Source organism: Bicyclus anynana, chromosome 11 (assembly GCF_947172395.1).
Source record: "Bicyclus anynana chromosome 11, ilBicAnyn1.1, whole genome shotgun sequence".
Lineage (NCBI taxonomy): Eukaryota > Metazoa > Arthropoda > Insecta > Lepidoptera > Nymphalidae > Bicyclus > Bicyclus anynana.
In genome coordinates, this window is record NC_069093.1 from 1,540,013 (window position 1) to 1,566,283 (window position 26,271).

Below are 26,271 nucleotides of genomic sequence, written 5' to 3' on the forward strand. Positions count from 1 at the left end.
TTTTTTTTTTGTGTCTGTCCGTGTTGAAACTTGGCTCGATTTGAGACCCTAATACGTAAAAGGTATACTTTTAGTCGCAAAAATTAAATCAGAAGGGGGTAAAACAGGGGTTTAAAGTTAACATCGATTTCCACGCGGAAGAAGTCGCGGGCGTCTTTTTTTATTCTTTACAAGTTAGCCCTTGACTACAATCTCACCTGGTGGTAAGTGATGATGCAATCTAAGATGGAAGCGGGCTAACTTGTTAGGAGGAAGATGAAAATCCACACTCCTTTCGATTTCTACACGACATCGTACCGGAACGCTAAATCACTTAGCGGTACGTTTTTGCCGGTAGGGTGGTAACTAGCCACGACCAGACCTGGACCAATTAAGAAAATCTGAATCAACCCAGCCGGGGCTCGAACTCGGGACCGCCGTCTTGTAAATCCACTGCGCATACCACTGCGCCACGGAGGCCGTCAAAAAACATTTGACCCTCGTGATAAGCCTAATCCAATTACCTGCCTAAAGTTTTTGCCTCATTTATTTATTTTACCTTAAGGTTTATTAAATTCTTAAGTGACCAAGAGACAACCATGCCAGAATTACAGATTATAAAAATTACAGGCTATCCTGAGAGAAATGCAGAACAATTTCCAAATGCTTTACGTACAAGAGAAGTAGAAACAAAAGTGGTAAATCAAACAAAATTAGCAGCATTAACGGCGAAGCGTTTCTTAGAGTTTCCAAGCGAACACTCAGTCGGAACTCTTAAAGGCTTTCACGTAATGAGCGCTCAGTAAATGCTCAATGCTCAATGCTCAGTTCGTTAGAAAAATGCTATTTACTTGCCGACATCCGTTGCTCTTAGTCTTAGGCTGCTAAGTGCTTGCTTTGATCCGAAGAAAAGTATTTTTTTTATTAAATAAACGTCTAACACTTTAGTGTTGAAAGTAGGCAAGTCTTTGTTTAATCTTCAACCGCCCACATTCAACTGAAATTAAATTTTCAAGTTCTGTCTGCTTATTATTAATCTTTTTTTATTCATTTACGCTTTTATACATAGGTATAAAAAGAGATATTTTAATGAAATTAACGATTGTGCAAGACCTGTTCCACATCAATGGAAATTATTATTGTAGTGTTATTTACATAAGAACCTTTTTTTCTTTTTGTTCTTCTACGTTAAGTGCTTTTTTTTACTTTATTTTATTAACTTAGCCGTAACAATAAACATTCAGTATATAACCAATCATCATCATCATCATCATATCAGCCGATGGACGTCCACTGCAGGACATAGGCCTTTTGTAGGGACTTCCAAACATCACGACACTGAGCCACCTGCATCCAGCGAATCCCTGCGACTCGCTTGATGTCGTCAGTCCACCTGGTGGGGGGTCGGCCAACACTGCGCTTACTAGTGCGGGGTCGCCATTCCAGCACTTTGGGACCCCAACGTCCATCGGCTCTTCGCACTATGTGCCCCGCCCATTGCCACTTCAGCTTCGCAACTCGTTGAGCTATGTCGGTGACTTTGGTTCTTCTGCGGATCTCCTCATTTCTGATTCGATCACGCAGAGATACTCCTAACATAGCTCGTTCCATCGCCCGCTGTGTGACTCTGAGCCTTCTTATGAGGCCCATAGTTAGCGACCAAGTCGCTATATAACCAATAGTATTCTATTTTTATTTTTGCATTGTTATATTATGTACTTATTATTTTTGTTTATAAATAATAAGAAATATTTATTGAAAATATTTATTGAGAATTTCCAATGGTAGGTATATCTATTATACAGTATGCATATAACACATGCAATGGCTTTCTTACTTACAAACTTTCTATGCTATTGAAACGGTTTATTCAATTTCCAAAATACCCCTTTGAGCTTGGCTCAAAAAGGGCGACTTACATAAAGGATAACATCTCCAAATTTGTGTACGTTTCCAGCTTAAAGGCTTTGAGACGTGAGCTTTAAGCAATTTTGAACGTCTCTGGCGTGACTCCGACTTTTCATAATTTTCGGACACGAAAATATATTGCGGTTATAAAGCTCCGTACAGAATATTACCTAAATATCTGCTCATTAATTTTTTGAGTATTTTTTACTGTAATACGTTTTTTATACTTGTAATATGATAGAATACTTCAGGATCCGTGAAATATTTTTACAAATTATTAGTATGTAGGTTTTGTATTAGTATTTTTGGTGAAATAATTAAAATTTTTCGTGATTAAGTAAGTAGATATTATATTAGTCTTTGGTGAAAACCAAAAACATTTTCCTTTGTAAAAAATCTCGGTTGTGATAAATGGAATCGGGATAACGTCAATGTCAAACTATAGGCAATACTTATACTTAAATATTAATTCATTAAAAGTGGACTTTGACGGGGCACGTAGTTTGAAGAGTCTCAAGGTGCTGTAATGGCGACCCCCTGACAGGGGAATCAATGAATGCAGGCTTGACGTTTGGAAGTCTACAAATACCTACAAATGGCTTATGTCCTACAGTGAACATCCATCGACTGATATGATGATGATGAATCAAAAATAAATAAAATACTGCTGCTTAGTAACAATCTTGATGACATCTTATCTTATTTTTAAAAAAATAAATCCTACTAGTCCTACTTCCTAATAATACTATAAAAGTAAAAAGTAAAAGTATGTATAGATGTTATGTTTGTTAATCTTTAACGCCGCTACTATTAAAGCGATTTGGTTGAAATATGGAATGGAAATGGATTTTACTATGAATTGACTCATAGGCTACTTTTTATCCCGAAAAAATTCATGGATTACCGAGTTTTGTGAAAACCTGATAATTTTGATGGTATGAATGTTTGTTACTCTTTCACGCCTCGGCTACTAAATTGAATCACCTGAAATTTGAAGTAGAGAGATTATATTCTGGATTAACACAATAGACTACTTTTTATCCCGGAAAATCCATGATTCCCGAGGGATTTTTGAAAAACTAACGACGAAGACGACGACAAAGTAGCGGGCGTCCGCTTGTCGTATTATAAAGTTTGATTTTGTGTTTTCTGTCGGTTCAAGAAAATATTTGAAACAAATAAATATTTTTGTTCATTATGAACGCTTCCTGACGGGTACCTAATATTTATACTGTGGCTTCAAAAGGTTTCAGAAAAATATTAGATCTAAAGCAATATTTTGATGACCTCTTTATTTATTCTAAGTTTCATATTCTGAGGCTGTTTGGTTATATTCCTGGGAATACATTATTTTGTCAAAATATCAGACACATAAAATTCAGTTTGTAGATAACATTTTTGGTATTTTCTTTATAACCACCTATGTTATTTTTTGATTAATATTGTGTTTTTGTATATTTTGTTATGCGCAATAAAGATTAATATATGTATCCAGCGCGGAAATGCATCCAGTATTATTGCCACCATTCCACGTGGGCATGATTGTATAGTTATTAAGATAAGTTAGCTTAAGTTCATTATTGTATTATTTCTCAGTAATGAAAAAAAACATCTGATAGGTATATAAAACTTCCGCTATATAAATATGTAGGGACAGTACCTACATATTTTTATAGCGCCATCTAGTGTTGTCTTGTGTCACTTCTTAGTTACAGAGAAACTTCAGAGAGAGGAAGTTTTCTTGCACAAGGCTGTGGCGGTGATCACATAGTAGTTTATACGTTTCTCAATAGATGTCGCTAATGTCTTAAAATAAAATTATCTTCTTACTTCGTTTGCTTCAGTTCAGTAATTTATAATTTTCTATTATAATATAATAATAGTTCTTACAGTTTTGAATTCAGTAACTCTTATTTTGGGAATGAAGTGAACAATCACTTATCAATTCAATAATAATGTTTGTAAAATAATATGTGAATTTGCTGAAATCCTGAATAGGTACTTAGGTACTGGATCTTTTAATATTTGCAGGATCACAAAAGAAAAACGACTATTTTAGTAGTTATCAACTATTATTAATGGTAGTTAATACCGGTTAATATCGTTATTAACTATTATTAATGATTGTTAATACCAATTACCTATAATTTTTAACTAATTTTTATATAAACACTTTCATCCATTAAACTGATGGGTGAAAGTCGTTTGTAATAAGTATCTTCTACTATTATAAGAAAGAAAATCTAAGTATCTCATAGCCCGACCCAGGACTCGAACCGACAACCCCGTGATCGGATGCATCGGCTAACCATAGGACCAATAAGACAGTTAGTACCCGTAAGAATACGGACTAAAAATATAACGCTGTTACCCGCTGATAATGTAGCTTTCCATTGACAAATTAATTTTAAATTATTTTCAAAGTGTCACAAACAAACTCTCATTCGTATTGATAACATTAATTAGAAAACCTATTTTACATATTACGCACACTGCATTTCCTTTATTTACGCTTATTTGTGTAAAACACAGTCATATCTAGGAATTTTTGTTCTTACGCTGGAGTCGAACTCTGGATCTCATAAGGTACAGTGGAATAAGTTAACCACTAAACCGACCATTTATTATAGAAGTGCTACCGGTCCGGAATTCCATAGCACGGTCCGTTTGATGCCGAACGTGATCAAAACGGTATGCTGGATTGGAAATATCGCTTCGTAACTACTACCATTGGTATTCGATTCATAGTAATATGAATCGAGTAACTAGGGATGTTACGGAGCTTCGACTCCGGCTCCGTTAAGTCGGAACTTCCGATTATTATTATACCTTCGGTTCTGATTTCGGCTTCGACACTTTTAAATCGGAGGTTTTAATCAGAGCTTGAAGCATAATTTTCTATTTGGAAACATCACAATTTTTTTTTTATTGTATATGTTTTATTTTATAATTAAAATAAAATAAAAAATACTAAATCAAATTTAAAAACTCCGACTCCGCCTTCGGAGTCGTTAAAATTACCTCCGTTACATCCCTATCCCTAAAATCGAATACCAAGCTTGTTCGTTTAAACACGAGAGACTTACTTTAATTTAAAGCTGTAGAAGAATTAATACATAATAAGCGTTTAGCAATCCACGGTACACGTACCATACGTCTGAGGCTTATACTGCTCGTGTTATAAATATTCTGTGCCTTCAGCACTACACCTTGAACACTATTTAATTCGATAGTTACCTCATATCAAATGGAAATCTATAATAAAAGTTAACTTAATTCAAATATCACGTATGTTTTCAAATTTTCCAAACGTCAAAAACGCTGTCGTTCATTTTTTGACATTATTAACACACTTGATGTATTAAACGTTGAACTAATTGATAACTAATATTTTTGTCAAACGCTCCATTTGTATGGGATTTATTATAGTAACGTCATGAAACAGTTGAAATATAGACCGTCATGGCCAACAGGCGTTAAGGGTCGTATCGTCAAAATCATATTTAAAAACTAAAATTATCATGTCTCAAAAAAATATGTTTTTTTTTTCAATCTAGTAAAACGATAATGAGCTATTTAAGAACATTATAAAAAAGTTTCAACTAGCCTATTATTTGTCTTTCTCTTGCACGAAAAGTCTACTCTACATTATAAAGAAAGAGCGGAAAATGGTTGTTTGTTTGGATTAGATTACGACTATTGTAAGACATAATATGCATATATTAGTGTCATTAATTTTATATAAAAGATATTAAAATCATTTATATTGTATAACTGTCAAAGTACTCGTAGAAATTGTTAAAAAGGTCTACATTGTAGTTATTATTCCAGTTTACAGCTAAAAACAAAAAAGGTATTCCTTCACACACCGCTGAACATTCGTCATAAAGTCGTTGACCATGTGTAGCATCTCAAGCGTTTACTTTTGATTGTATCTAATGATTTACATATTTCAAGTTAAGTAAAGTAAAGTATACATTTCCCGTTATAAAGACTGATTGGTGGCGATGTTTGAGGTTATGCTAGACTTTTTATTACGAGTAACATAATAAATGTTATGCTTGTGAGCTACGAATTTAGAAAATACAACGGTATTTTCTAAATTCGTAGTATTTTATTAGGAACCCTATTTACATAATATTATGTTAATTTGTACTTGTATTTTTATGTTATTGTAATAAATTTTCGAGAATTTGTAGTAAACCTTACAATTGTTTTACTTTGGAATTTCATATTGTGGCAAATAAAAGTTGTCTTAAGACTTTCACTTACCTACTCAGCAGAACGAAAAGATAAGTCTAACGATACTTACAATGTAGCAGAAGAATTTTACAATATACATTTCAGAAATTAAAAATAATGTTGTGGGAAGATATTGTTCTATAAAATGTTTTATATTAAGTATATGTGGATTGAAAATTATAGAGAAAAATTGTTAATGAATTGTAAAAATAGTTAAATGAAGGAATTCAGTGATCTATCCCAAAACTAAGATTAATGAAATGAAAAATGCTTAGCTTTTTTAATTTTCCAATGAAGTCTAATAAAGTCAAGTTGCGAAAAATAGTATTTTTACTTGTCAGGTAGTCAGTACCTTTATTATTTAAAAAAAACGCCGAAAAAAGACGCCAGAAATATAGAGGCCAAAAGGGTTTCCTACACTTTAGCAATTTGAATTAGAATAATTGTTGAAGCGAAATATTTGGTGCGGATCGCCTGAAAGTCAAACAGGGTTTGTACGTTATGATTTCTTTATACCTAATGTTTTTTTTATCTAGCGACATGTGACATGACAATGTCGTGTTTAAGAATAATACTAAAATCGAGTCGCGTTCGAGAAGCGGGTGAGTGTCCGTGGTTACGCTCTGCAGTTACGTGCACTGCCATAATCAATGGAGACATTGGCGCTGTTCGAGGCGCTATTATCATTCCCATTGTATCTTATGGTGTTTATTCTATATTTATTTTTATTGTTGTTTCTTCAAGTATAAATAATTTTAATCCATATAGTTTGCCGGTTTACTGTATTTTAGTTATTTATGGAAGAGTTTTTGTAAGTTTTTATTTCTTCTAAATTTTCAAAAGTTAGGAAGTTTGTAATATTCTAGTGCTTCGGAGAGTACGTTAATGGCTCTGGTTATTATTCTTAACGTGTCCTGGCCTATCCACTAATTATATGTAAAGGTACTTTAATCACGGGCGCACCGTGGTTTGTACGCAGTAACGACTTCCATAGAGACTCAGATTTACCTTCAATAGCTCTCTCGTTATAACTAATAGCTAACATGAAACAGCTCTCTCGGAACTATTTCGACAGGGCTGCCATCCATCCCAACCAACTAGTGGTTGAGGCCTGCTAACTACACTCCCAACCTTAACGCTAATTTCAATCTTAGGCGTCCCAAAAACGTCCTTTACGATCCAGACGATGACATGACGACCGACTATGCTTCCTAGGCAACACAATCACAAGCTACACAGCGTCTTCGCCGGCGAAGACGAGGTCCCCGATATCTAACGACACCCGAATATGGTTTGATAATGATGAATAGTTCCACGGTAAAAGGCCGGACTCAATACTGTCAGGTGATAGGCTCGATCCCCGTCCGCTAGACGATTGTCGTCTCGATCAATAACGACGGGACACGACGGTGTCGTAGCCGCTCCAAATACAAAATTCAAAAAATAACACTTTCTTGAGCCAGTACGACACGAACCGTCGCATCAGTAATTTTTAATATTGTTCAAGAAAAAAGGCATCTTATGTTTTCAGATATTTTATAACTGTTCACAAAAACTAAAGAAATAAGATGGAATATTTTTTACTACCCTACTCTCACTCTACATCTGCCCTTCCATACAAGGGATGAGTAGGGACTCAATCCTACCACTACCAATAGCTGATGATTTTCTTTTTCGTCATAAACTTAACTTCCAAAAAACCATGATGAAATCAAATTACAAATGTACAATCTGATGAGCGAAAGCTAGAAAAAGAAAGCAATTTTAGTGAGTATACAAAATCGCGAACACGCAAATCCGATTTTCTCGGTAATAATTAATACCTACTGAAGTGAACAGAAAAAGTAAAACAGTTCAATAGCGATAGAGATGCGATAATGATGCGATAATTTTATTAAGACGCTCACCAGAGTAAGCCCGCGCTCTTGAAAACTTCCAAGTTCAAATAAACGCGTCGCTAGTGACAGTACGCGGCCGTCCACCGAGAAATGCGCGCGACTGTTTTACCGACACTTTCTATAGACAAATAAAACGGTTTATTGACGAAGTTTTCGTCTAAAGAGTTCTTATTTTGAAAATTATGTGTTGGTGATATATTTTTTTGTGATTTGTGTTTTATTTGTGGCGAGGATTTATAATCGCGGCTTAATTTGAGGTGAGATTTTAAAAAATATTAATACATATTTTTTTTTAATAATAAAAATATTTTTTAATATTATTAAATTTATATTAAGAGAACTCTTTTTTTTAATAAAATAAATTTTACTTGGTATATTGCACTTGTTTTAGTGAATATAATTTTTTTGCCGTATCGATCGTGTATAAAAATAGTAGGAACATAAATATACCTACCTACCATTACGTACGAATATTTTTTATAAATCTAAAATAAAATAAACTTTAGAAAACTGAGATCCTAGGGTATATTTTCCATTTTTCCTCTATCTGCCGTTATCTATTACCTTAAGATGTGTGTTACTTGTATAACCTACCCTCTATTTTGAAAATATAGCTGGAGAGTCGTGGAGGGGATTTTTGGATTTACCCCCTTCTACTTTCATGCTATTGACTATTTACACTCATCACAACAAAAAAAGAAATAACTTCTGAAATACTTACCAGCACGACAGAATGATAAGAGTAAGGTAGGTCAGATACCTAATAGCTAAAAAGTTAGTTTGACATCCTTCGTGGTATGCGTGGTTGATTTACAAGCCGGTTGTCCTGGGTTCGATCCCCAGCTGGATCGACTGAGATTTTTTTAATTATTTATTACTTGATTACTTACAATCAAGTGAGATTGTAGTCAAGGGCTAACTTGTGAATCTATCTAAACTTATAATCAATCTGTAGAGGTCAATTCTGTACATGAAATATATTTTCAAAATAAAAATTTTAATAAAAAAAATTCAACCGACTTCCAAGTCAAAAAATAACTTTAACTAAAAAGCAAAAAATAACATCCTACCTATGTGCTACCTTCTGATCAGTTTGAAGGCGGTGCCAAGCCAGTGATGTTTTAATTAAACACGTTTTAACTACAAAATTTCTGTGGTTCTTTCAGAAACAGCTTTAATTAAAACACGACACTGGCTTGGCACCGCCTTCAAACTGATCAGAAGGTAGCACATAGGTAGGATGTTATTTTTTGCTTTTTAGTTAAAGTTATTTTTTGACTTGGAAGTCGGTTGAATTTTTTTTATTAAAATTTTTATTTTTTTATTTTTAGTGTTAGCATACATACTGCGTGTGTACAGTCACAACATATCTAAGTGGAAAGTTCTTATCAATACAAAATTATCAAGTCCAAACACAAGGTAGCTACTGTGAGCCGTCGAGGAGTTCTCTTTACTGTCCCTCGTCTTCATCATCAGACCCTTAATACAGTCACAATATATCTAGGTGGAAAGTTCTCATCAACACAAATTTATCAAGTCCAAACACAAGGTAGCTACTGTGAACCGTCGAGGAGTTCTCTTCACTGTCCCTCGTCTTCATCATCAGACTCTTAATACAGTCATAATCCATCTAGGTGGAAAGTTCTCATCAACACAAATTTATCAAGTCCAAACACAAGGTAGCTACTGTGAACCGTCGAGGAGTTCTCTTCACTGTCCCTCGTCTTCATCACCAGACCCTTAATACAGTCACAATCCATCTAGGTGGAAAGTTCTCATCAATACAAATTTATCAAGTCCAAACACGAGGTAGCTACTGTGAACCGTCGAGGAGTTCTCTTCACTGTCCCTCGTCCTCATCATCAGACCCTTAATACAGTCACAACCCATATAGGTGGAAAGTACTCATCAATTCAAATTAATCAAGCCCAAACAAAAGGTGACTGCTGTAAATCGTTGACGAGTTCCATCGTCTGTGTTTCGGCTCCATCATCAGACCAACTCCAGACCTTCATAAATTTGTAGTGGTTTAAAATACCTTATGGAAACACTAACAAACGCACTAGCCGTCTCTACAACTTTCGAAAGTTCCCCTCAATTTCTCCAGGATGCCATCATCAGATCCTGACATGAAAAAAATGGGACCACCCTGGAAGTAAACCCTTCAAAACAAAAAAAGAATTTTCAAAATCGGTCCATAATTGACGGAATTATCGCTGGACATACATAAAAAAAAAAAAAAAAAAAAAAAAAAAAACATACATACAGCCGAACGTAGAACCTCCTCCTTTTTGGAAGTCGGTTAATAACTATTAGGGGTGATAAGTGATCGATACTGATGCCAAAATGCAATCAGTAAAATTTTTGTCTTTCTGTCTGTATGTTCGATAAAGAAACAAAACCTATTATTTTTTTATTAATATTAACTAATAGTAGGTATTTATTAATACTAACGGATTTTAACGAAACTTGGTACAATTATTCTTCATACTCTTGAGCAGGTTAAAGTATACTTTTCATCATGCTACGATGAATAGGAACAGAGCAGCGAAGAGAAATATTGAGAAAACGGGAGAAGTTACTCAATTTTTACAGCGATACTACTAAGAGCTGGATTAAAGAGGTGTAAAGGCGGACGAAGTCGCGGGCGACCGCTAGTAAAGAATAAAAAAAACACCTCCCTAATCGTAGGGAGGCCCATGATGCTAAACATCGCTCCCTATGATTAGGGAAATCAGGACTTTTTTAATAAAGCACCTAGATACGCATATAGAACGTATAAGTCATAGAATATAAGTAATGGCTAATAAAATAAACATAAATTTAATTGCAAAATAACTTAAATGCGAAACATAACTGAAGAACATTAATTTTATGGTATGGTAATATGAACCATCTATATAACCTTAACTTATGACTTACGCACATAAAAAATCATGACGTATCCCATAAATCTATACACGGTTCTTTGGACGTTATTACGTTTTTAGTATAATGCTTTATACTCCATAAGTTTATGTTATTTTTATTTCTTTTTTCTTGGTTCTCAATTCGACGCGTTTTTTTTCATAACCTCATCCACTACGTAACCATAACTTCGTCATTTATTAATCTATTTTGAAAATTCTTTTTTGTTTGAAAGAGTATACTTCCAAATTGGTCCCATTTCATTTTCATCAAAATCCGTTCAGTAGTTTTGTGTTTAAAATTAAAATAACTGAAATACGTCTTTCAGGTCGGTTCCATTACAAAATTACTTATTATTTAAACAAACGATTGGCGGAACAACCTACCTGGCGAAGAGTCCAACAAACCGATTACTGGTTACTGTACCGGGTTACTGTTTACGTACAAATCCATACATATTCATTATTATAATTAATATGATGTATATATGTGAAACCATATCACGCAGTGTGAATTTCCTTTTCATTGGGTTAAATTTGACAAAATTCCAGCCTTCGCCACTGTTATTCTCGTATACTAACAGGCGCCGTTAGTATGCACTGGTTTTACCCGTGTAGTTCCCTTTCCCATGGGAATATGGGCATAAAATATAGCCTGTGACTCACAACTAACAAGGCTTTGTTTCAGTTTAGTAGATTCAGAAATTACCCCCCACGGCAATGGGGTAAGACCATAGAGTTCTAGATTCGATTTTAGCCCGTTAGAATTTTAGTCTTTAGTCTTTTCTAATCATTCCAAAAGGAAATATCTACAATTAATCAAAATAAACATACTTAAAATTATAGGTACCTACAATGAAGTAACTTGTATTTTTTAGACAATAATTATTGTTTTGTCTAAAGTAAAAACAACCAACCTTTCTTAAAAATTTTAATAAAAAAAAAAATTCAACCGACTTCCAACTAAAAAATTAACCTAAAATAAAAAGCAAAAAATAACATCTTACCTATTTGCTACCTTCTGATCTGTTTGAAGGCGGTGCCAAGTCAGTGATCAAGCCGTTTACATTACAAAATTTCTGTGGTTCTTTTAGAAACAGCTTTTATTAAAACATGACACTGGATTGGCACCGCCTTCAAAATGAACAGAAGGTACTAAAACTAAATAAAACTCCCTTTTAGAGATCATTAAAAAAATACTTACGTTCGATTTCCTATTGGGGTCAGTGATCAAATGATTTTAATTATTCCGTACTCACCCCACCGGCAAAATCGTACCGGCAAGCGACTTAGCGTTCCGGTACGATGCTTTCTAGTTTTCTTCGTTGAAGAGCGTGTAATTAACTCTTTATACAAACGCTGGTTAGACATTTTTCATATAAATCTATACTTAAATAGTAAAGATTGTACTTAAATTGTAAAGGTTTTTTAAATAAAAACAAATGGCCCGCAACTTCGTCCCCGAAAATATCCCCTAAATTCTACATGATCATTTTCGCACGCCATTGACGATCAATTATTCTCACGTGTCTGCAGCACTATAACTGATGTATTGGTCACTGCGTGCATGACGGCTCGACTAATGCACGCCATTGACGATCAATCATTCTCACGTTTCTGCAGCACCCACGACTATAACTGATCGTGTACATATTGGTCACTGAGTGCATGAGGGCTCGACTCATGAAACGTTTTCGCTGCAGAAACGTGAGAATAATTGACCGTCAATGGCTGACTTTAGACGATAAAATAGATACACTCGTAGTAAGCTAAGCTAAATGACGTCATCGCGGACTTTTGTAATTTTAAAGTCGAATAGATTCATTATTTTCCTTAAATCTTGAAAGGCTGAATGCAATGTTTTGGATAAGCTCCACATAAAATTTCGTATTTATACAGACAGAAAGTCAGAAGCGGCGGAGGAGTTTCTTTTAAAATATGTATCAATTTAGTCGACTTTACTTGACTACTCGAAGTTATTGGAACCCAAAAAAACTACACCAAATTGAGTCTAACATAAGCAAAGAAAACTTGACAAATAGTGAAAGTTACATTGAAATCCATTCAGCAGTTTTCATTGTTGTAAACAAACATCAAAAGAAAATCGACAACAATGCGCAAAAAGTCCCCACCTTGACTTTGGTTTTCTATTTGCTTTGTATATTTACTCTATTTACAAAACATTAGTGATTTATTACTGAAAAAGAGCCTGTAATGTTCAGACCTGCGCTGTTTTATAAAAGCTGAAATACAGCTGATGCTTCTACCATAAGTTAGTACGATAGACAACTACGAAGTTTTGACAGTGATGGGTTTTAAAAGTAGCAGTTGAAACCTTCTACTTTTAAAATACATCTCTGTCATGTCATGATTCAAGGACTGGGTCCTTGAATCCTCAATTGTCCAAGTGAAAATATAGTATTTTTTTGTATGTTTTCAACGAAATATCAAGAAAAGTCGTATCTCCAGTCGCCAGACCATTTTGGTAACACTTCACCAGAGACCTTTATTGTTTCATGTTTAACGGTGGTCTCAAAGGGATGACGAAAAACTGTGTATCTGATGACATTATTTCTCATTTTATGCCGATCAAAATATTACAAAACACGCTCTAGAATTTGAAGCCTGTAGCCATGTACACTCTCTTTCTACAATCGCTAATGCTTCGGAAACTAACAAAATGAATGTAAATGACATTCACTATCGACAGAGCATGAGATCAAGTTGTAGATCGGATCTGTAACTCCCATACATTATGTTAGATTTCGAAGCGTTTGCGTTTGTAGAAAGAAAATCTACGTGCCACATGGATACAGGTTCTGGATCTGAACACTTGAAACCTTTACCTAAGGCTACCGTACTTAGCTAACAAACGTACAACATTCACAAAATGAGGCATGTCTGGCTATTCCAGGCTCTTTATTCAAAATGATTGACGTACTCATACAAAAAAAGCTATTCGAAGCAAGAATCAGGAGCGTAGCTGCCGCCGTATCAACCGTATCAATTATACGGGGCCCGCGAACTACAAGGACCCCTTATGTGTAAAAGCAAAAAATAGTAAAATGTAATCTACAATCACACTGCTTTCCGGAAAAAAAACATATAATATGACAAAATAATATTTTTAGCATGCGCCTAAAACTTTGAAACATCCTACATAGGTCAGTTAACTTTAATATATATCGTATGCAAGCATTCTTGTTTCTTTTCTGACGACCTCCGTGGCGCAGTGGTATGCCGGTGGATTTACGAAACGAAAGTCCTGGGTTCGATCCCCGGCTGGGCAGATTAAGATTTTCTTAATTTGTCCAGGTCTGGCTGGTGGGAGGCTTCGGCCGTGGCTAGTTACCACCCTACCGGCAAAGACGTACCGCCAAGCGATTTAGCGTTCCGGTACGATGCCGTGTAGAAACCGAAACGGGTGTGGATTTTCATCCTCCTCCTAACAAGTTAGCCCGCTTCCATCTTAGACTGCATCATCACTTACCATCAGGTGAGATTGTAGTCAAGGTCTAACTTGTAAAGAATAAAAAAAAAAAAAATCTTTCCCTTCATTTGGGATTCCAACAAATTTTAATACAGGGCCTCTAAGGCAAGCTACGCCACTGGCAAGAACTACTAAGTGAAAAGTTACGTTATTCGCTAATCAAGAATTATACAACCGTTATAGACGGATGTCCGGATATAAAATGTATCGTTTCGTCCAAATTTTAGTGTTATAGCAGGTTCTTTCAAGGTCATCGACCGCTGCATACTTCATTATAAGGCTCGTCGCATTTGTTTACGTAGGTAATCTAATCTAACGCTAATCAACCAATCTATACTAATATTACAAAGCTGAAGGGTTTGTTTGTTTGTTTGTTTGATTGTACGCTCTAATCTCAGGAACTTCTGGTCCGATTTGAAAAATTCTTTCAGTATTACATAGCCCATTTATCGAGGAAGGCTATAGGCTATATATTATCCCCATATTTCTACGGGAATGGGAACCGCGCGGGTGAAACCGCGCGGCATCAGCTAGTACTTAATATTACAAAGAGGTTAAGTTTGTGGTGTTAGGGGTAATCTTTAATTAAAATAATTCAGATCTTAAGAAAACCTCAATCGATCCAGCCGGGGATCAAACCCTGGTCTTCTGTTTTGTTAATCCACCACACATACCACTGTGCCACGGAGGCCGTCAAAATATGCCCTTAGTTATCAACCCATATTCGGCTCACTGCTGAGCTCGAGTCTCCTCTCAGAATTAGAGGGGTTAGGCCAATAGCCCACCACGCTGGCCAAATACGGATTGGCAGACTTCACACACGCAGAGAATTGAGAAAATTCTCTGGTATGCAGGTTTCCTCACGATGTTTTCATTCACGGTTAGTGTGATCGATTACACGTAATATTTAATTTCTTAAAATGCACACAACTGAAAAGTTGGAGGTGCATGCCCCGGACCGGATTCGAACCCACATCCTTCGGTATCGGAGGCAGAGGTACTGGACTATCACGGCTCACGCTTGGAGAAAACAAATTTAATTAACACTACCTAGCCACGCCTCTTTCACTTACCAAAACAAAGTCCGCATTAAAGATCAAGAGATGAGATATAATCATAATTTCCATAGACTGTCAACAAAAAATAGACCCGAAAAATTCTCCCACAATCTAGCAGCCAGTTCGTTAGTTTGCCCACTTGGCCTAGTTCGTACTCGTAAAACGTAATACCAAATAACTGTACTTTGTCTTTTACAATTCACAGAACATCAGGAAGTTGTTAAATTGAACAAGTTTTAATAAAAGGCTGTGGGGCCCGTAATCATATACTGGTAGGAATTTGACTTGCGTTTGATTGGAATCATTGTATTTAAAATCAGGGCAGATTTAGAAAGATATTAGAAGAATTGTGTCACAAAATAACTAAGCAAAGATTTTCCACTAATAGATATGTTACGTGTCTATAAAGTCACCGCAATAAGTGATGCGAATTTATCTGATCCGCTAAGCGCATACATGCACAGTTTTGTGTTTACTTATATTACACTAGCGGACGCCCGTGACTTCGTCCGCGTGGAAGTCAATGTAAACTTTCTACCCCTATTTCACCACTTTAGGGGTTGAATTTGAAAAATTCTTAAATTATGTTATATTTCTTTTTTTTTTAACTGTAACTCTAAAAATGAAGGATTATCCATACAAATTTTCAACCCCTATTTTATTTCCTCGGGGGTAGAATTGATCAAAATCCTTGCTTAGCGGATGCCTACGTCATAACATCTACCTGCATGCCAAATTTCAGCCCGATCCATCCAGTAGTTTGAACTGTGCTTGTGATAGATCACTATGTCACCTTTGAGTTATATTTATTTAGATCTATACTAATATTATAAATGCGAAAGTAACTCTGTCTGTCTGTCTGTTATCTTTTCACGGCTAAACGGCTGAACCGATCAAGATGAATTTTGGTAAAATCGTTAATGGGACCTTGGACCAAACATAGGATACTTTTTGACCCTAAAATAAAAATAAAAGGGGGTGAAATAGGGGTTGAAAGTTTGTATGGAAAGTCCTTCATTTTTAGAGTTACTCTTTTAATTGTTCATCCTACTAATATATATTATAAACGCGAAAGTTTGTTACTCTTAAACGCCTACTCTTACTTACTCTGGTTTAACACATAAGTTACTTTTTATCCCAGAAAAGTCCATGGTTCGCGAGGGATTTGTGAAAAACTAAATTGCTAGTATTTAATATTTATGTATAATTTTTCCACTTCTTGAACACACAACTAGACATTGTAGACAACATTAAGGTATTATTTGATTAAATAACTTTCGTTGATAACAATGCGAAAGCGGCTGAATGAAATTAAGACAATTACTTAGCCTTACCTACTTTTGATATCGGTTCTCTTTCTTTCTCTTTCGTTGCGATGGCTCAAAAGAGAGTGAGCGATATCCGGTTCGGTCACTATTGGTCGACTATGTCCAATATGATGCGGGTCACAACATAGCTCTTCAGGAAATATGTTGTGGCCCGCATCACAGGCCTAAAGGTATACCCACAGACCATATAAAACGCTAAAACTAACGCCGTGGGTATACTTACTACCTAAAGTCTTATGTGAAATCATGTCCGTCTCTCTGTCAACTGCCTATGTCATGTCTAAGTTGCCACATGCGATTACCAAATCCGATAAAAGATACATAAAATGTTAAGCATAATTTTGACCCAATTGACCGCCATAATATCCTTATAACGCCGTATAATCCCACTAAATAACGGTCACCATCAGTAAAACATCATTCCACTGAAGCAAAGTATTAGAAAATAACCCGAACATTAACGCGTAGCTAATAAACAGTAGCCATAATAACTGCTTTTCATTCGCCCGACACCGACCATTAACAGCCGAGAGCTCCAACAAGCACTGATCCATACAGTAAACAAACCGAACGACCCTAGTACAAGTCTCATGATTTACCAAAGCGACATACAAAATTCTGTCCCTAGTACGATTGCCTTCGAAACATATCGACGTTTGCTTAAATGACATTTGAACAATCACAAAACAATTGAAAAAATCACACATTTTCTATGGAAAATAACCCAAATAAAATTAACCTGTATCTAATAAACAGTAGCCTTAATCACTACTTTTCACTCGTCGACACCCAACATACACTAATAAATACAATAAATAAACCCAACGGCTCTAGTAAAACCCTCTGTCGATACATTCCAATTTTTTCCCCTACATCTTGTCGTCGAAACTTATTAACCTCGTTATTTAAACAATCGATCATACTATTATAATATAATATGAAAAATAACTCGCGTAAAATTTACGTAGCGTAGTATTGTAGATCACTTATCATTATAAGATATTCTCTATTAATTGACCTTCATGAAAGATATGGGCAACATTTTGTGATTAAAAAAATAACTTCAAAACTTTTCCAAAAGGATAAAAAATAGGATATAAAATATTTTATAATAGTATGGTAGCGAAGCAAGTAGATAATGGTATCATGTCTAGTCGAAATCGAATTTAGTTTCAGAAAATTCATACTAAATGTATATACTAAAATGTTCTAAAAGCAAATCACACTCTAAATAAAACAGAACATTATTTGCTTAGTCACACTTTTTAATCCATTATTAATTGGATTTTAACCGTTTCAAAATAGATGATGATAATGATCGGAAACAACTGTTAAAATCAAGCACAAACTAGTGCTTGACTTTAATACTGATGTCAAATGAAGATACCTTCTACCTTACTACCTACCTTCTAGAAGATAGTCTATTCTGTCTATCATGGCATGGTACTAGCTGGAAAGGCTAATCAAACTCATCTGAAACCGCTGGACCGATTTTTTATTTCAATAAAAGAAGGTAGGGTTCTCAATTTGACGTAGCGTTTTTTTTGTAATGTTTGTTAACTCTTAACTTCGTCATTTATAAAAAAATTTAGCTTTTTCTAACATCAAAAACTGTATATACATACATAATATATAATGGAATGTATCAATCTATCTATAATATAAAAATGAATCGCAAAATGCGTTGGTAAGCGCATAACTCAACAACGACTGGACCAATTTGGCCAATTCTTTTTTTAAAATGTTCTTTGAAGTACTGGGATGGTTTTTACGGCGAGAAAAATTGGAAGAAATGCCGGAAAAACCATAAGAATAGCCCTTTTCTTTTTCCCATACAAATGTTTTCCAACTAAAACGTAGTCAATTTGAGCTTTATTGTTATTGTATAAAGTTCATATTTATAATAATAATAAGAAAACGGGATAGGGGAGGGAGGGTAGGGGTAGTTGAAAGTTTACATTGAATTTCACGCGGACGAAGTCGCGGGCGTCCGCTAGTGCTAATTATAAAACTGAAGAGTTTGTTTGATTGAACGCGCTAATCTCAAGAACTACTGGTCCGATTTGAAAAATTCGTTTTAATTTTAGTGTTAGATAGCCGATTTATCGAAGAATGCTATAGGTTATATATTATCCCCGTATTCCTACGGAAACGGGAACCACGCAGATGAAACCGCGCGTCATCTTCTAGTATTCTATAATTCCTAGACTCCAGCTAATTGTATTTTTTTACAGAATATATTATTTTTTTATCTAATCCATTATTACACATTCCACATGCAAGGTGCCCAGTTATTTATTTAACAGGACGCATCTGATGAAGTGCATTCATCTGATAAATGCATCTCGACATGTCATTCCCACTGTTCAATGTTGGAATATTTTTATTTAAAAATAGGTATTACCTGTCAAGAAATACCGCAGTTTGCACATCTGCCTGGCATTACGCAACCTGCCTCTGGCTATTTATGTGTTTTTAAAGGTCATGCTTAATTTAAAACTATTTAAGTTTTACACACAGAATAAAGATCACACAAAATGAGTCTTTATAAGCAACGTTGAAGCCGGTGAAATCAATAAAAAAATATATTTTTTTATTCTGAATCAAGGCAAGGCCTTTATCCAGACATCGGACACGAGTACAATTTCTCTGAAAATTCTTCCGCCCGGATAATGTATCCAAAGTCTGTTAATTTGCTATGCCCTTAGACCATTTAAATAACAGGACCTGCCTCGCTAACCGATACCCCCTGTCAAAGATCAAAAATCTATGATCTAACGCGTTTATAAAAACTGTTGTTATAGAATCGATGTTTCATTACTGTAATCGTTTTCGTCGTGTAAAGAGCTCCCTAAAAATGCCGGTTTGTGTAGTTAAATGGTATAAAAAACGGCCAAAAACTTGGAACTAAAAGATGGAGTAACGTTTCATTTGAATGTATTTAAACCTTAATTTTATCAAATTTGTAGTAAAAACAATTTATAAAAATAATCGATTCTTTTGACGAAACAGCCAAACATCGATCAGTTATCGAATATTCTATGTATTTAATCTGTGGATAGTCCAAGCGATGTGTTTGTTAGTCTGCGTAAAAATTACGCGTGTGTGTATTGCGAGTCAAATTTATAGTTATTGTGTAGTGTATGGACATAGAATATTTTTAATGGTGTTAAATATTTTCGATGTGTGAGTTTACCTCGTCCCCCTCAAAAAACGACAAGCAATTTTGTTTGTAAATTTGAGTGAGATTCATCTCCATTTTCTAATTCCTCTGCCCTCTAATCTGCATTGCATGTAGACCAAAAAACATATTTTTTTAAGTATGACTTTTCCCTTTAATTAGTCTGAAAGACCGTTAGGAGTGAGTAGACAATAGTTCAGAGGATCAAACCTATGACCTCACGGTGTTGCGTACCTATTAACTCTTTAAAAGGCTTGATAATGTGTAAAGGCTTTACTACACTTAACTCATTTGACTCGCACGAGCTAGCTCGCTCAAGCTACCATGTTGAGCTGAACAAACACTTTACTCTCATTAAGTCGGTAGCCACCGGTAGCCGATTACCGTTCTAACAAGGCTTCAGCGAGACCGACGTTTACCGCAACACCAATTAACCTTAAAGGCTCACCACACTCAGCGAGTTTACTTGCCTTGCTATATTTTTTATTCAATTTACTTAAATTAAATCTCTCAGTATCTAATTTTGTTGGTTTTTGGAAATTGTAGTTTGATGAAAAAAATGTCATTTTAAATAATTATTGCAATTTAAAAGCCAAATACATTTTGCACAGGTTGGTCTTCCTTGTTTGTGGCTCTTAAATGTGACAGGTTATAATAAAAAAATAAAAACTAAACTACATTATAAAGAACTCGCTTACTAGTTGCTTATTGCAGAGCTTCTGTTGGAGCTTATACCTACCGCTAAAAAAGAATTTCCGTTCAGTCAAGTTACAGTACTGTAACATCTTTCGTTTCCATGGCGACTTCATTATTAGTGTCAATTTAATTTTGGCATCCTATAAACATAAAGTTCAATTTTAAATAGGACGTGTTATAGGCGAAACGTTCGTAGACGAGTCTAAAATAGCAGAATCGCACCCGATTTGAAGCAAACTTTTTTAGAATTTTTACAAGACGGAGGTCCTGGGTTCGATCGCCGGCTGGGCCGATTGAGGTTTTCTTAATTGGTCCAGGTCTGGCTGGTGGGAGGCTTCGGCCGTGGCTAGTTACCACCCTACCGACAAAGACGTACCGCCAAGCGATTTAGCGTTCCGTTACAATGTCGTGGAGAAACCGAAAAGGGTGTGGATTTTCATCCTCATTCCTCCTCAAGTTAGCATTAAAATGCCAAGTCGGATTTTCGGTTTTCCTGTTATCTGTTTTCGTTTACTTTATCTATTTCTGAAAAGAACTCTGTAAAATATGCAAAAAAGTATAAGTCTTAATGTAAAGCTTTGCAAAAGCTTGTTCGGATGTATTGACTATATAAGCAATTGCTACACATCCGAAACAGGATAAAATCTTATACCGCATAAACTACTAGGTAGCTACTCTATAAATGTCTCGTTAATAGATATGAATATTAATTACGAGTTTCCATTAGCTTTATACACGGGCGCTCGTATATAAGATAAACTATCATCTTGCTATAAATTCAGTAAAAAATGATTGCATCCCTTAATTGCTATAAATTCTTTACGCCCGCGTAGATTAATATGTTTCGATAACTTACTCGCAACGTGCTACGTGGGAACGCCGAATGGTTTATGGAGCGAGTTACGCGTCTAGAACTAGACATAGACCTTTATTTTGCACTAGCAGATCCCCGCGGTTTTAGTCATTTAGTTCCCATTCACGTGGGATTACTGGGATAAAAAAGTATTCAAGACACTCACAGATAATGTAGCTTTTTATTGGTAATAGAGTTTAAGGGATTACTATGTGGGTTTTGTTAAAATAAATTCATATTTATTTGTTTGTTTGAGAAAACATCCAATGTTTTTAGGCTATTCTTTCACTACAGAACCAAATTCGCTGTAACACGATTTATGGAAAACGTAATTTTACGCGGACAAAGTAGCGGGTATCAACTCGTATATAAATAAAATTAGTTCATCCCTAAGTAAGTCGCCCAACGCGGTGAGATATTTATTACTCTTCCCATGGCAATGCAATGCATGGCAATATCCTTTGCGTCAAATAAACGCTATATATTGGGTCACCTGCTTCTAGTCACCTGACTATAAACATAAGTTAAATAATAAAAACGTTCCCTTGAAAACGTGATACCCATATATTTTCGGACCCACTGGTCTAGTTCTTTGGAAAAAACAATTGATTCTTGACACCAACATAGTTAATCTGTTTCGATAACAAACTTGTACCATCGTGGGAGCGTGTAAGTTGTAACCAAGTAACTAACTTGTTTTTACGTTTGCTTTCAATTCCCCTTGGATGCCTCGTTTTGCATATTTATGTGCTTTTGTTGTGTAGCAATGCTAGATTGTTCATGTTTGCTAAGAAAGATCATGTTACATTTTTTGGTATGTATGATACATTTTTGTTCTTAATTATGCTGTAAGAATACAATTTTTTGAAATTTTTCAAAAATTTAAAATGTTTTATGTTTTAAAAAAATCCTTCATTCCCGCGTGATTTGTGAAAATCTCTTTGCACGTGAACGAAACTGCGGGCTTCATCTAGTAGCTAAATGAATCCACAGCTTATTGTGTATAATAACGATCTATGTAGAAGGTAGTTTATTGTCGGATCAGTCTGTTATAAAAACTGTTTATGAATTAAAAAAATATTCACGAAGTTCTTTTGCTGGTGCGCTTTTAAATGCATGCGTCGTATGCAATTATGTCTAATAAACGCCAGCAGATGGTTTGATGGAATTGTACATACAAATTGTCAGGCACTCGTCTTTCGTGCGAGCAATTTTCTATTATATTCAAATTAGACCACAATCGTAAAGTTATGCGATTATAAACTTTATGTTTATAGCAATAAGGTAATTTATTAGCAATTTAATTAGGGGCCAATGACACAGAACTCCTTTGTGAAATTCCTAAAGGATGTAGGTACCTATATTAAATGATTTTTACCATGTATATAGGATAATTATGGATAGCTTAGACGGTGCCTTTTCATTCTTGACTTGAAGATGTTCACATTGTACGTAGAACGGAAACAGACACAAATCCATAACTAACCAAAACTTATTACGAATCAGGAACCAAGAACCGATATGCTTCGTGTCCCAAAGACATCGATTGCGTAGGATGTATACGTATATATATGTAGATCACTACGATGGTTGGCATAATAATAATAACCATATTTATTTCCAATAAAAACAAAAAAAAATTTGCAAATTAAGTACATTAATATATTAATTAATTAATTAATTAATTGCTGTTGCTGTCTTCGTTACCATTGATCGGAACCTCTTTTCGGGCCTACTTCAGCTTCTTCTAGACCTTTCTGTCTTTAGCTTTCTTTATCCATGCATTTTCGGCTATTTTTCGTGTATCATCTACCCTATTTTTGGGTCGCCCTCTTCTCCTTTTTACTGTTGGTCCTTCCCATACCATCATCATCATTATCATTCGGCTCACTGCAGAGCTCGAGTCTCCTCTGAGAATTAGAGGGTCCTTCCAATACCAGTTGTTTTTAGAGTTCATCTTTTGTCTGTGTATCTTGCTTTATGACCTGACCACCCCTTGACTTTCTATATTCTTCTTACTTTCATTACCTACACTCTTTTACATTGCTTTCTGGCATACTGCTATTTGTATTTATTGTGTTGTGGTTGCGTTGGGACCCATATGTGAGATTATATAGTTTTCAGGACGGTTTTCTTAAGATAAAGGGGAAGATCTCCTTTCAGGATTTCCTTGATGATGATGATAAAAATGCTATATGTTAGATTAAAAATGCTAAAATCAAAACCGATTTACTTTTAATAGTTTATTAAAACAATTTTCTAAAAACTTAGTATGCAAGGCGCGGTGGCGGAGATCTGAAGCATTCTGAATATTCATAATATTATCGTGAAGCAGATCGAACGTGGAATGAGCGGGGACCACTGTGAGAAATAATTCATTGCATTGTAGGAACCATTCCTGTCTGACTACATATTACATAGAAATGCTTGTAGATGCTTACGCAGTAGATATGATACCACAACATGGATTTAAGAGTTTTTTATTAACCGAGTTACAAGTTTCATACTAAATATGTACGATACTTAGAAACAATTATAAACACATAACTCATAAGAAGGCTTAGAGTCACACAGCGGGCGATGGAACTAACTATGCTAGTATCTCTACGTGATCGAATTTAGATACCGTAGTGTACAATAATAAAAAATTATAAACAAAACGTAACTAACTAAATAAAACACTAAAGTACGAATATTAGCGAGATTTAGCGCAAAAAATATCATAAACTTTTATTATATTTTTAGCGCTAAAAATCGCTAATATCCGCTAGGCTCTTATACAGCAATTGGTAATTAGATCATTGCATTAAAAAATTTACAAGTATCTTTCGATGTATAGTGTTTTTCAGATAGGATGGTGCGGTGACAGTTCTTTTAACTCTTGACAGTTTGCCGCAATTCACGATAATAGTACGTGTTAAGAACGTCTTACCATTTGACTCCTAAATGGACGACCGGTCGCCCATCGTATCCGTTACGTGACATGTAAAAAAATATAAAGTAAACTAAGGGCAATAGGCGAGCACAGTATCATGCTCCGCGCGATAGAGGAATATAAAGATTTTTTAAATGGCTCACAACGGTAGATTAAAACCGCATTCCCTGACTGTCGGCTTCTTCAACGCAGTCGGGCTCGTCGATAAAACACTCGCGGGCCGCGAATGGTTAAGGCAACTGTCACCGTACCCATGCTATCTGAAAAACACTTATTTATTTATTTATTTACTTTAATATAACTAAGTGAAGTTTTTGTTGTAAAACTTTCTAGTCCAGTAATCATAAACACCAATAACAGTAGATTTACATAATTCACTTAAATTGCACGTAATGACAGAGCTAGGGGAAAATTAAGACATTAAAATAAATATGGCTGCTCTGTACCTAATGACCATTTTACACCCTCCGGCTAATGTACACAAAGTGGTACTATCACCTTTATTTTCTAGTCCCATTAATAATCGCCCACGATAAAGTAAATGAAAGTATAGACGAATATCTTCGCAGTCCGTGGATTCACCGTTTGGGTGCCGAGTCTATCTGAGAGAGAGAAATTCCAAGCAAAGTCCAAAACTTGTGACCCGGGTGTAGAGTTAAAAAGTTCCTATAAGAAATGATTTTCACCACTCATCTTCTCTGGTTCTCCTGAACAAAAATAAACTGCTCATTACTGATAGGGAAGATGCTAAGCTTAGTCTTATTTATTAGTATTTATAGAATAGATGGCAGATGAAGAGCCGTGATAGCCCAGTGGATATGACCTCTGCCTCCGATTTCGGAGGGTGTGGGTTCGAATCCGGTCCGGGGCATGCACCTCCAAATTTTCAGTTGTGTACATTTTAAGAAATTAAATATCACGTGTCTCAAACGGTGAAGGAAAACATCGTGAGGAAACCTGTACACCATAGAATTTCTCAATTCTCTGCGTGTGTGAAGTCTGCCAATACGCATTGGGCCAGCGTGGTGGACTATTGGCCTAACCCCTCTCATTCTGAGAGGAGACTCGAGCTCAGCAGTGAGCCGTATATGGGTTGATATCGATCGATCGATCGATAGAATAGATGATATGAAGAATTAGGTTGTAATTACTATTTTCGCTTTCAGCGGTTGAGATTAATAGTGGAATTCTTACATGTTGTAGGGGCAACCCCAGGGTATCATTCACCTGCTGAGTGTCTCAAACAAATAGAGGTTAAATTTGACACTCTGCGCGAATGATTCCCTATTAGTGCCCCTACAACGTCTATGAATTACACTGTAAGGCTAAATTAAACACAAGTATTATTTTTTCGGCTTTCCGAAGTCATCTGGAAATATTTTTATAGTAATTTTGAGATTACTTCCTTAAATAAATATAAACACGCTCGTGGCTCTAGAAAAGAAGTACCTACAAGCATTTTAATCAGTCCTTTTCTGACTAGCTTGCCAAAATACTCTCATCGGCATCGGCACCCGAAAATTTGGCGCGAAAAAAAGAGAGGATAATTTTGGAAGGCAGTTGAAAACTGTATCATGAAAAGATCTACTGATTACACACACATTGAAATTCTCTAGCATTATTTCCGATAACGGCACACACACATAATTACTATCTGTGTCACTTTCTCCATACAAACTGACAAGTCACGGCAAAAAGAATAAAAATGATGAGTCAGCATTGATTTGAGAATCTCTGACCTGTGGCGATAGCAATACGCGACAATCTGATGAGGAAGCGAGATAGGCACTGTTTATT

At 35.4% G+C, this 26,271-nt stretch overlaps 1 protein-coding gene across 2 annotated transcripts in view; it reads left to right on the top strand.

The window, feature by feature from the left end:
• The window catches only part of LOC112048070 (uncharacterized), a 129,737-nt gene that overhangs the window by 32,780 nt on the left and 70,686 nt on the right, over positions 1 to 26,271 (top strand). The window contains exon 1 of one of the 2 annotated variants that reach the window (XM_052884123.1): positions 8,087 to 8,284. The exons of the other annotated variant lie outside the window; for it this stretch is intronic. The gene's annotated coding sequence lies outside the window, so the exon portion shown is untranslated. Of the gene's footprint in view, positions 1 to 8,086; positions 8,285 to 26,271 lie in introns of those variants that run through there. 2 annotated transcript variants of the gene reach the window in all.